The sequence below is a fragment of the Dipodomys spectabilis genome, unplaced genomic scaffold (assembly GCF_019054845.1).
Source record: "Dipodomys spectabilis isolate Male_0828 unplaced genomic scaffold, ASM1905484v1 ptg000121l, whole genome shotgun sequence".
Classification (NCBI taxonomy): domain Eukaryota; kingdom Metazoa; phylum Chordata; class Mammalia; order Rodentia; family Heteromyidae; genus Dipodomys; species Dipodomys spectabilis.
This window is the reverse complement of record NW_024870798.1, coordinates 7,171,588-7,184,294: the sequence shown is the minus strand read 5'-3', so window position 1 is coordinate 7,184,294 and position 12,707 is coordinate 7,171,588. Positions and strand designations below refer to the sequence as shown.

The following is a 12,707-nucleotide window of genomic DNA, read 5'->3' as shown; positions in this document are numbered from 1 at the left end:
AGGACAGGCACAAAGTGGCTGATGTGACATCATCTCCTCTTATACTTTTCCGCCTTGTCCTGGAATCTAGCTGCTTGTGGCTAAGATATGGGCTTTGAACTCAAGGCCTGAGCACTTTCCCTGAGCACTTCTGCTCAAGGCTAGCATCCTACCACTTTGAGTCACAGGGCCACATTTAGCATTTGGATGGTTAATTTTTGAGCCAGCTTCCAGCCTAGTTCTTTGCTGGTTGTATAGGAATAGAGTCTCAGGGATTTTTTGCCTGGGATGGCTTTGAATTGCAATCTTTGCCACAAAAACACTTTATAATTTCCAATCAAAGTAACAAGGAGATCAGTGGGAACAAGTAGAGCTTATGTGCACCCTGTCAAAAATTGATCAACAAATACTTGCCAGAACTCTGCAATGACACAACTCAATAGCTAGGATGAGGGTTTGAGTATAGCTTGACTGCCTGGGAAACCTTATAACCAAAGTGTGTAAGAGGCTCTCTTGGCCTATACATGTATTAATAGCCTAACAACATAGCTGGCTTTTTCAGGTCAGGCTGGGTAAGGTTTATAGAGAGTGTCCCACAAGAGTCTAGTTTTTGTAAATCTAAAGGAGTCTTTTACCAAGAATCAGCTGTGTGTGATCGAGTCAGGCAGGAATCCAGGATACCATGGAGGCGGTAGCATGCTTCAGGCAGGATCTTGGCTAGACTGCATCCCTCGGATGAATGGTTAATTACTTACAACATTATACACAGACTGGCTAAAGACACTTGACTTTAGATGGATATAGAGAATAACATGCTAGTTTTAATGTTAAATCACAGCCAATAATTACATATAAACTTTACTCATAAGCTGTCTTTTAAGGCATACTCATACCATCTCCTACATACTCGAACTTTCTGAGGACAGAAACAGATATGTGGAACAAACATTTTAAGACAATTCTTACCTCCTTACTGGTATTTTTCATCACAGCTGGTTAGTAGATGAGCTGGGTCTCATTCCTTTTACTACTACCCTTGATAAAAATGTTTTCTTTTAACAAACAGCACATTTGATAGGAAATATCTGTATCAAGAAATAGAAGAAGATAACTTTTTACACAGGTTTTATGTATTATAATATGATTATGCTGAACAGTTTCACACACTTATACTTAAACCAAAGTTTTAAGGTGCACTTAAGTTTTTAAAAAAATGAAAACCAACCATATGGGTTTTTTTTAATTCCAGTGGCAAAGTGATATTGTTTTGCCCAATATGATAAAAACACGTGTCAATGTCAGAAAAGTAGGCAATACCAAACAATATGCAAGGCAAATTTTGACAAACAGAATTTCCACCCTTAAACAAACATGAATAACAAGAGCAGAAAATCTTTAAATCGATTTTGGTGATGAGGCATATTATATGATTTAAATATTTTAACCCCTAGAAGAGTGAAGAGGAGAGTGGAGTAAGGTTGGTGGAAGAGTGGAGGTTGTAGAAAAATCCATTATGTGGTCTTTGTCTCTTTCTAGCTGTCAGCTTCCAGGGCATGTAGAGAGAATTGGGGGAGAGGGTGGCTGAACAGCCACTGTAAGGAGAAGAAATAACACTTTTAACATGAAGACATTTAAAGGGATGATGTGGCATAATGAAGGTGCTGAAAAGTGAGTGTTTGAGTGAGTGGATAGAGAGAGTTATTGGAAGATGTGAGAGGGAGGGATTTCTCTTCTGCAGTCTCCTAGAGAAGAAATTAAGAATAAAGATTTTGATGTGAGTGGACTCAGGAAAGAGAAAAGGATTGGATTATTGTCTAAGTCCAAAAAGAAAAAGAACTGGTTTGTTTCTTTTAGGGGATTTCAGTGTGATAAAGGGAGAGAGCCGTAAAAGAGAGAGGCTGTCCTCAGTGTTTTTGACACCCATACACTTTCAGTGACAGGTTAACGAAAGTTCCAGAGCAGAGGCCTATTTATTTAGGGTTTGGAAGGGAAGAAGGTGTATTAGCCATAGAACAGGATTGAGAAGTGTATAAGTATGGAGGGGTTTGTGTAGAGGGATTTTTAACAGGGCTGTTAGCTTGTTGTTTTATCTTTTTGTTTTTCTTTTTTTTTGGTCCGGTCGTGGAGCCTGAACTGTGGGGTTGGGAATTGTCCCTCAGCTCTTCAGCTCAAGGCTAGTGCTCTACCACTTGAGCCACAGTGCCACTTCCGGCTTTTTTCTTTTTGTTTATTTGGTGCTGAGGAGTTGAACTCAGGGCCTCAGGCATGCAAGGGAAGCACTGTACCACTGAGCCACCTTCCCAGCCCTTGCTGTTTTATCTTTGGAGGCCTATGCCCATCCTCACCTTGTGTCAGCTACACAGGTAGGCAGACAGGAAAGCACAGGGACAGGGGTGAGCAGAAGGAGTTTGCTTGACACAGGCAGACAGTCTTAGCCTAGATAAGCTGGACCAACTGCAAATAGCAAGAGTGCAGTTAGAAGGGCAAGGAAAGAGAAAAGGATCTTTGGTGCCAGAGGTCATCAAAGAAAAGAGAGAGTGAGAGAGAAAGGGAGAGGGGGAGAGAAAAGGGGTGAGAGACAGATTGAGCTGCTACAAGATGAGGAGTTACTTTTTAGAGGAGATAGGAGAATCATGGCAGAGAAGGGCTTGGTGAGCAAGGCTGGAGAGCGGGTAGGGGGAACTCTGGAGTGGAGGTCAGAGAAGGACTTGGTGAACAGAACAGAATAAGCAGAGTGGGGGTTTTCTGGAGCAGAGGTAGAGGAGGGCTTATGTATAGGGGACCTGGGACTCCCCACCGTTTTGTTGGAGAATTGTTTAAATCACTAAGAGGAAAACCTAAGGTTCCGAATTTAGGCCAGTGCTGGCCATGATAATGAGACCAGATTTTGGAAGAAAAACACGTCAGATTATTTTTTTACTGTAAATCAGTCAGCCCAGTTTCTTAAGATTAGACCACAGCCATATCAATGGGGTGTCTCTGGGAGAAAATTTGGAAAATTTGGTAGGACTACTGAGTCTGTCCCGTTGTTCCAGGCATCCCTGGTGTTTTGGGAAGGCAGATGGACATATCCAAGTAATTAGGATAGAGCATCCCCAAAGGTCCTAATTACAGGGGGTCATGGTGTCAGGAAAAGAGACACTCCTGGAGTCTCCTGGATTCCCACAGACAGGAAAGAAGGAAGGAAGGGAATCCTGGATTCCTGGGGTCCGTTTCGTTGCACCTCCACCACAGACTGGGCTTGTAATCTTGTACTGAGGCTTTTACATGGTGAGTGAAGTTGACCAAAAGGCAAAGACCCTCCAGCCTGGAGATAAGAGTCCAGGAACAGAGTAAAAGAGAAAGAATAGGGGGAGAGACCTTTTCTGGGTTTATGCAGGTGGCCAATAATTCCTCAAGCCACAGCAGGGTTGCTGTCCACTGCTTGCACTGTTTACAAAGGCAAAGGTCAAGAGGTCTTTCATGTGGCTGTTTAGCCCAAAGTAAGCTCTGAGGGCTCTGTCCTCCCAGTGGAGAAAGGCCTTGGAAGGAGGAGGAAGGTAGCAGAAAGCCTCCATGAGGGGTGGCAAGGAGCGGTGTGGCCCCTGGGCAGAGGGCACCCAGTCTTCCAGGGTGTCAGAACCATATGTTAGGAAAATGGAGGAGAATGGAAAAGGAATAGGCTAAACTACATCATCAACAGGTGAGGATTGTTTATTGAGGCACAATGAGGGGCACCATCCTTCCAGTGCATTGGGAGGTTGTGTGAGGGAGCTGGGATAGGATCTGGGTTTTTATAGGAGGTCTGAACAAGGAGGTAGAAGTTAATGAAAAGCCCCTAAGTCAAAGAAGGTGGGGAACTTTCAGTTTGGCCCACAATGGGCTTACGTGGATTTCCCTGCACTTCCAAGGAGGTCACACATACCTGGGATTTTGCCTGGAGTCTGTATGGGCCTGGGACAATAGCGTGGTGGGGAGGGCAGGTCAATCCTTCAGTCCTAATTGGAAAAAGTTATCCTTACCAGCTTTTCTGCATATAACATTCTATAAACATTTTCTTATTAGAGGATTATACAAGATTAGCTATAAATTGATTGATAATGACTGAGCTTGACAGAAAGGTGAGGGAAATCTCTCTACACTTCAGTGAGGTTCTGACTTGTGTTTCACAAAGTGTTATGAAAGCTCTCTATGAGAAATCTAACAACTGCATTTCTAAAAAGTCCTTGCGTGCTTACACTTTCTGATAATGTCTCAACTCAAGTACTTTTTCTTGAAGATCCACACCATTCAATTATGCTGTATTAGATCCTTGTTACATTTTACAGACAGCTCATGGTGATGAAATTTGGGTTTTTCATAATTGCTCTTCCAATTCCATCCACAATATGCAGACAAAAATTATCTGAAAAATTTGTATCCGTTGATAGTGCATATACTTTTCCACTAAAAATATAAAATGTAGTAAAATTTTTAATAGCAATCATACTGCACTAGGTTGTGGGCAGATTCTGATGTAAATAATATACTGTGTTTATGTAGAGAATTTGAGCATCCAAAATTTTAATATGCCTGTGGTCCTAAAACCAGTACCGTACTGATATTGGGTGACAAATACTTCATATAAGTATAGAAGAAGTTTTCTTCGTATTTTTAAATATATTTTTTGTAAATATCATATACAGAGGGGTTACAGTTACATAAGTAAGGTAATGAGTACGTTTTTTATTGAGCATTGTTACCCCCTCCTTTGATTTTCTCCTACCATCCCTTCCCTGCACACCTCCTCAACTCCCCACTTTACCCCCGTCTGGTATTGTCTTGTACATCCCATTGCTACAGTGGGTCAACCTGTATCCTTTCCTTGTATCTTAAATGAAGAAATGCTGGCTTGATTTATGCTTATTCTACTTGTGTAGACACACCTATAGTCACTCACCAAGTCCAAAAGCACATAAGTGAAATGCACATCATCTTTTGTCAGTTGGTATAATTGTATTGTACACATTTATTGACAGGTTACAAATTATTTTCAATTTTTAATACATTAAAAAACTTTCTTTTTTTAAATTTCTTGGCCAGGAAATGGAAGACCTCAGTCAGCATTTCTAACTTTAGACTTTTCACATGGGTTGGTTAAGTGTTGACCTGAGGTCCAGTCTTCTGAGGCCTCATTCATCTGCTTAGGAATTGATGGTAGTTGGATGTGAGGGCGATCTGCTGCGACATCTGTCACCCCATTGATCGCCAGGGTTGATTCGGCTGCTCTGGCTGGCGAGGTGGGTGTCCCCTTCCTCCCTCACCGCTACATGTGTGTCCCTCCGAAACTGTGCACTCGGTCGAGGAGGACGACCATCCCCAATAGAGGAGGATCGGTCTTAGGTCAAGGATATACGGGTAGCTGAGCTCCCCTGCTAGAACCTCCAAACAAGCTCTCAAGGAATTGATGGTAGCTTTTGTAAAAAAGCTCAAGGAAGGATGCCATTTAAAGCCTTATAACCTTATTTTTTACCAGGATATTCTTCTGCTTTGGTTTTTGAGACTGTCTACAAGAGCAAGAATTCCATGGGGAGCAAGGAGACACCATAAGACCTTTACTTACTGAGATTTCTGAGTGATTTGTTATCACTTGTACGGCATGTTGCAAGTCGATTCTGGCAAAAACTACCAATTTTAGGAGATAAGATAAGTGGAAAAAAAACTCTTAGAGACAAAGACATCTTCAACATATTCGGTTCCATGCATTCCATCTAAGGCATATTCAACAATTAGTGAAACTTGTGTTGGCTGTATCTATGTGTCTTTCTCCATGTGTGCATGTATACATGTGTATATGTATGTGTATATTTGTGTATATAGTAACATACATGTGTACATATATAAGGGCATATACACACATATATGCAAATATAAATAAATATAAATATATAAATATATGTGTATATATATCAGCTGTTCAGTGATTTAATCTAGAGTTCCCAGCACATTGCCATTCTCACAAAGTGTACATGATAAACTGCTCTGAGGATCTGTGCTCATTTCCCCCATTACCTTGTTTTTCATCCCTGTGAACAACTTCAGCCTACTTTCCCTAGGATAGCTTTGTTTTGGTTACTGACTGATAATAAAAGAAAAACATTCTTTGTAAAAGAAAAAGAACTTTTAGCTCACAAATGGATGCCTATGAGATAAAATTATAATAGAAATAAAAGTGAAAAGGAATTCCTAGATCTGTTGTTTTGCCATTTAGAATGGCAAAGAATAATATCACGTTACTCTTATAACTTTTAAAGAGTGCAAGGGTAACGGATGGTCCCTATCATGTTCCCACAAAACCAGTGGATCCTGAAGGATAATAGTAGACCAGCAGAAATTCTAAATAGCAGACATGGAGCATGAAAGAGAAAGAGAGAAAATGAGAGAGAGAGAAAGAGAGAGAGAAATATCATAATACTGGAAGTGCATAACAGATAAACAAGAGCTGTATGAGAACCTTCATACTGCTATCTTTAGACTCTCCATATACATTTGAAGGTATTTGATGTCTGATAATCCATCAATATAAAAATATAAAGTAATTTTGATAAAAATTAAAGATTACTCAGAAGAAATTATAAATGCAAAAACAGTTTTCACAGAAGCAAACTCTCAGAGATATTTCATGACTTTGAAAAGGATGAAGTGGCTGAAGTTAGTATAAATTTAGAAGTATGACAATTCACAAAAACATAAAAAGATACTCATGTATTTCATTATATAACCCAAAGCAGAAAGTAAATGTTGTTCAGATGATTTTTAAAAGAACAGTCTCTCCGGTTCTTGGAAGGTGGCTCAGTGTTAGAGTGCTTGCCTTGCATGCATGAGGCCCTTGGTTTGATTCCTCAGCACCATATAAGGAGAAAAAGACAGATGTGATGCTGTGGCTCAAGTGGTAGCACTCGACTTGAGCTGAGGGATGGCACCCAGGACCCAGAGTTCAAGCCCCACAACCAACAAAATCCAAACCAAAAAACTAATCAAAACACAGTCTCTCACTTTTGTGTCCTCAACTCTGTAAAACCACTGCTTCAGCTTAAGGCTAAGATTTTATGTGTGGACATTTATCAACACTCCTGATTCAGACTCTAATTGAGAAAATTTTTAATCAATATTTTGTTCTTAATTTTGATCGCTGTGAATTCACATGCACCTATAAAAAATGGTCATCCCAGTAACATTTTCAAAATACCTCGTAATGATGACTTTAAAAAGTTGTATTATATTGCAAAAAAGAAAACGATGCAAAAAATAAAGAAAACCAATAATTAAATATTAATGATTAATAAAATAAAAGCCAAATACCAGTATTTCCAATATTTGATGTATACTACATATTAGATTTTACAATTTGCTCATATTCCTGTACATTTAAAACTGGCTAAGATTATGATGTTCAACAAGAATTTTATAAGCTATGAGTACCCTTTAAATTTACACTGTAAGATAACTTTTTATGTCTCACTCATCACTGATACATGGCTTATATAATCATTTGTTCCTTGCTAACATATAAAGAAAAGAAGCCCTAAAGTTTCAACAGAAATTGTGTAGTTAAAGTCTTATCTCTTTGCTCTGTTTCTTTACACAAAGACTTTGCAACTTCTCATTAATAAATTTTCTATAAACTCTGTAATGTACATACATAGTAATATATGTCAGCTACCATAAATCTTAAACACTTTATGGAAAAGTTTTATGACCTGACAGTCTTAATTTTGGCATATATAAGCAGGTTACCAAAATTAAACATATTTAAAACATTAAAACTTTTAACACACCTTAACACTTGCTGCAGTGTTCATTATGAGAGGTGCCCTGTATAGAATAATTGAATTCCTCCTCCTACACATCTCTTGAACAACAAACATCTGGACTCATTTTGTTTTTGTCATATCAATCTTGACTTTATTCTTAAATGTGTGCTTATGTAACAAATATCTGGTTCTAAAATTTCACAATTCTTTTGAACTTGCTTTTTGTTGAATTATCTAGTTTAAAAAAATCAATTCCACTTTATATATAAAAAATGTTCTGTGCTCAATTCGGCAGCACATACACTAAAATTGGAACAATACAGAGAAGATTAGCATGGCCCCTGCGCAAGGATGACACCCAAATTCATGAAGCGTTCCACAACAACAGATGCTGGAGGGCATGTGACCAGAAGGGAACCCTACTATATTCTTGGTGGGAGTGTAAACTTGTTCACGCACTTGGAAAGCAGTATGGATGTTCCTCAAAGGGTTACACATAGAGCTCCTCTATGACCCAGCAATCCCACTTTTGTGCATTCACCAAAATGATCACTAACAAGGCCATTCTAAAACTACCAGCACAACTATGTTTATTGCAACATTATTTACCGTAGCTTAGATATGGAACCAACCCCGATGCCCCACAATAGATTAATGGATCAAGAAAACATTGTGTGTGTGTGTGTGTGTGTGTGTGTGTGTGTGTGTGTGTGTGTGTGTGTGTGTGTGTGTGTGTGTGTGATGGAATTCTATCATCCATCAGAAAGAATGACATTGCCCAATTTGTTAGAAAATGGAAAGACTTGGAAAAATTTATATTAACTGAAATAGGCCAAGTCCAAAGAAACATAGGTCCCATGCTATCCCTTATTTGCAATAAGTTATTTATGTCTGGGAAAAGCAGAAAAGGCCAAAAGCTATGTGCATATGACTAGATAAGGTGATGTTAAACTAAATGAACCCAAGCTAGGGACACAAGTGTGTGTTTTTCCTTTCTTGCTGTTGTTTCTAATGCACTTATAATGTACGATGAGATTTTTTTTTAATTTGGTCGTCCCACACGGTATAACCCCTGTTTTCACTGTATTTGGTGTTGATGCACCTGCATCTTTTATATACATTTCTCTAATTTGGAGAGGGAAAGGGAAAAACCAAAATGCTCAAATAGAGATACTGTTTGACCCATTAAAACAATGAGTTGCCCAAGACACTATGTTGAAATACTAACTTTACAATTTAGGCAGGGTGCGGGGGGGGGGGGGGTGAAGTGTGTACTTGTGGAGGTGTAAGGGAGAGGTAGTTGGGGAAAAACAAAGGGGGAGGTAACAATGTTAGATAGGAAATATACTCATTACTTTGCTCATGTAACTGTAACCCCTCTGTATAGTATTTTTACAATAAAAAACGTTTTAAAATGATGGAAGAGTTTATTTCCATTATTTTAACCATATAATATCATTAAACAAGAAATTAATGCAAAATACTGACCTGAAGATATTTTGAATAAGTGTATGTGTGTGTGTGTGTGTGCGCGCGTGTGTGGGTGTGCTTGTGTGTGTGTGCGTGCATGTTGGCATGCCCAGAGTTTGAACTCAGAGCTTCAAGGATTTGCAAGGCCTTTCCTCTCTAGCTTTGTGAGCTATTATATGAGCTACATCTCCATTCCTGGACCTTTGCTAGTTCATTTAAATTTTTGAAAAATAATATTTTGATTTTTTTTTGCCTTAATTGGCTTCCAACTCCTATCCACAGATCCCATGCTCCTTTGTAGATATGCCGGGTAGACAAGATTACAGGTATGACAAACCAGTACAAGGCTTTAGGAATAATTTTAAATGTAGAAGAAACTTTAGTTCAGGAGGGCCTGTTTTATTATTTCCTACTTTTAAAGCATTTTGGAGTGACTATATGTGAATTGTTTACGTTTTGGGATACTTAAAAGACAGTAAGTGATGGTATTTAAAAGTTTTAGTACTTTTTAAAAAGGATACTGGAACTGTGGGACAGAAAAATTTGGCTCTCTTTGGACCTCAATTTATAATCTCAGCACTGTGCATGATAACCCAAAGTCACCAACTCAGTCTGTGTTGAAGACAAAATGTGATAGAAAACAATTACCGTGGGCAATATTTTTTATGCTATTATTTATTGGACAATATGAATATTGAATTGAGAGTATAAGAGAATGGAAAGATTTTACCTACATTTTTGTATTGCTGAAAGGCTTTTGGAAACTTTGACTCATTTCCTTCCTCACTATATGTCTTTGGGCAATGCACTTAGTGCCTTGAATTACAATTTTTCTCAACACTAAAATGGTAATAACATTAGCATTACAGCAAATTTTTTAAGACCTAAGAGACATAAAACTTGTGAAATACTTAACATAAACTTCTATGAATGAGCTTTCAGTTTACCCATTAGTTTTTTTTAATATTAAACAGAATGTGATATATATCACAGGAATCATTACATGTAGTGAGCAACCAGAAGTAATGTTATTTATTGACTATGCTGTGCTTCCAAGGAAACCAGCTGGATAACTTCTCATGCTGTAAATCAAACTGGTTATCTTATGTCTTGATAGTGTAAAACTATCAGTGACAGAATAATGAAGGAATGCTGTAGACTGGGGTGAAGTCCATATGATAATGTGCAAAACTCATAAAACGTAAAAGTAACTGAGCAGTATATTGAGTTTTACATCATTTAAGGTAAATTGCAAAGGCAGGGAAGACATAGAAGAATGAATTCTCCTTTTGATATCCTATCATACAAAGGTCCTTAGCAGGATGAACTCTTTCCTCATTCTTGTAGAGGCATCATCAGATGAGAGGAACTCTATTTTTGGGTTGCTTCCTTCAATTTATTCTTCAGTTTGAAACCTGAACTACATGAGACTGCAAGAAACCAAGGAGAATTAGACAGACAGGATTTGGAAAGAGCAATCAGCATAAAATAAATAAAATACAGAGAGCCTTGTAAAAGATCTAAATAAATTGAGTTATATAGTCTCAAGTGTAAACAGAAAATGATTTAAGCAATATCATGTTATTGAAAATTGAAAATTGTGAGGAGTTGCTCAATTGTTTTCCTTTCTACTATATTGAATTAATTATTGATTTTGTATATAGAGATTACAGATGAGATTAACAAGGAAATTGATTAAAAATCGACAAAAGTTCTGAATAGGGATATTTTGCAAAATGCCCTGAAAATCACCAGTGGGTTTACAAAGTTGTGTTTAATACCACTTCTATGCTGGATTAATGCTTTGTGAACAGAAGTCATTAGAGAAATGCAATTCAAAATTATTATGATACTACTTCATAACTATTATAACTCATCAAAAAAATCAAAGGAACTTGGTGTGGTAGTAAAGGCTTGTAATTCCAAGCATTTGGAAGGTTGGAGTAAGAGGATTTGAGCCTAAGGCCAGTCTGGGTACTGCACATAATAAAAACCTGCCTTTTCAAAAAACTCAAAACGTAATTATGTTGGTGATAGTGTGGAGAAAAGGAAATTTTCTACACTCGTGGTTAAAATACCGGTTATTATTCTCATTCTAGAAAGTAGTATGGAGTTTTCTAAAGAAATACAGAGTTGAAATATCATCTGACCCACCAATCATATGATTATTTCTCTCTGGGTAACTAGTAAATACATCTATAGTTCATTGTTATTCATATTATCCACAACAAGCAAGATATAAATCAAAGTTATGTGTTCAACTACAGACTAATAAAGCAACTGTGGTGCATGCACAAATATATTTTTGTTTCATCCCTAAACTAGCAAGAGACTTCTCCTGTTAGCCACAACTTACAATGACCTGAAAGATGTATTCTAAATAAAAATGTTGTCTTCTGATCTTTGTCCAAACACACACACACACACACACACACACACACACACACACACACACACACACCAACCTAAAACAACAGAGAAATTTTTCAAAAAGTAAAGCAAACTGGAATTTCTGGGGCATTTATGTCACAATATAGATGATAGTAGATATACAGGATGACCAAGTGTAGAGTTGTAATGTACAATATGAGGATGCAGCGGACAACACTGGATTTACATAGGAATGAAGCTAATTAAGTAGGAGTTGTTCTTCCTTGTAGGGGTTGCTCTTTTAGTTGTTCTCCTTCAGTAATGGATGAGATTAACATAATTCTTTAAATATACCTGCCGGTTTGTAGAAATAATAACAAATAAGATAGCAATAATGTTGTATGCTCAACATAGAACAAAATGTCAAATTAAAATACATGAGATTATCTTTGATATAAACTAATTATTACAAATAAGGGAACCCATTGGACATATGTTTCTTTAAGTCTGGCTTACTTCAGTTAATGTGATTTTTTCCAATATCTTCCATTTCCTGACAAAGAGGTGATATTATTCTTTCTGATGGAAGCATAGTATTCCATGTGTATATAGGTGTGTATGTGTGTGTGTGTGTGTGTGTGTGTGTGTGTGTGTGTGTGTGTGTTACATTTTCGTGATCAATTCATCTACTGAGGTGCATCTGGGTTGATTCCATATCTTAGCTATGGTAAATAATACTGTGATAAACATAATTGTGCCTTGTTTGTGGTCACTGTGATAAATACCCAGAAGTGGGATTACTGGGTAATAGGGGAGGATTATTGTGTACATCAAGGATAATCTTAGTAGATGAGCAGAATAGCTCAATTGTTAAGTACATATGACCATATAAGGTGATTCCAAGCGAAATGAACTCCAAGACATGTTATTTGTTGTTGTTGTTCTTAATGTACTATGTGATTTCTTTTTAACCTTTTGTGTTTTCCTGACTTATCACTATATTTGATTTTGATACCCTGGGTTTTGTAAATATGTTGGTCTCAACTAGGGAAGGGAAAGTGAAAAAAATGGAGAGACAAAGGACAAAGGGGAAATCTATGCAAAAGTGATAATCAT

General features: G+C 37.6%; 1 non-coding gene across 1 annotated transcript; it reads left to right on the top strand.

The window, feature by feature from the left end:
- The first annotated feature begins 8,030 nt into the window (after window positions 1-8,030).
- LOC122115603 lies at window positions 8,031-8,137 on the top strand. The gene has a single exon (XR_006148811.1). It is a non-coding gene; the product is annotated as a U6 spliceosomal RNA (small nuclear RNA).
- The last annotated feature ends 4,570 nt before the right edge of the window (window positions 8,138-12,707 follow it).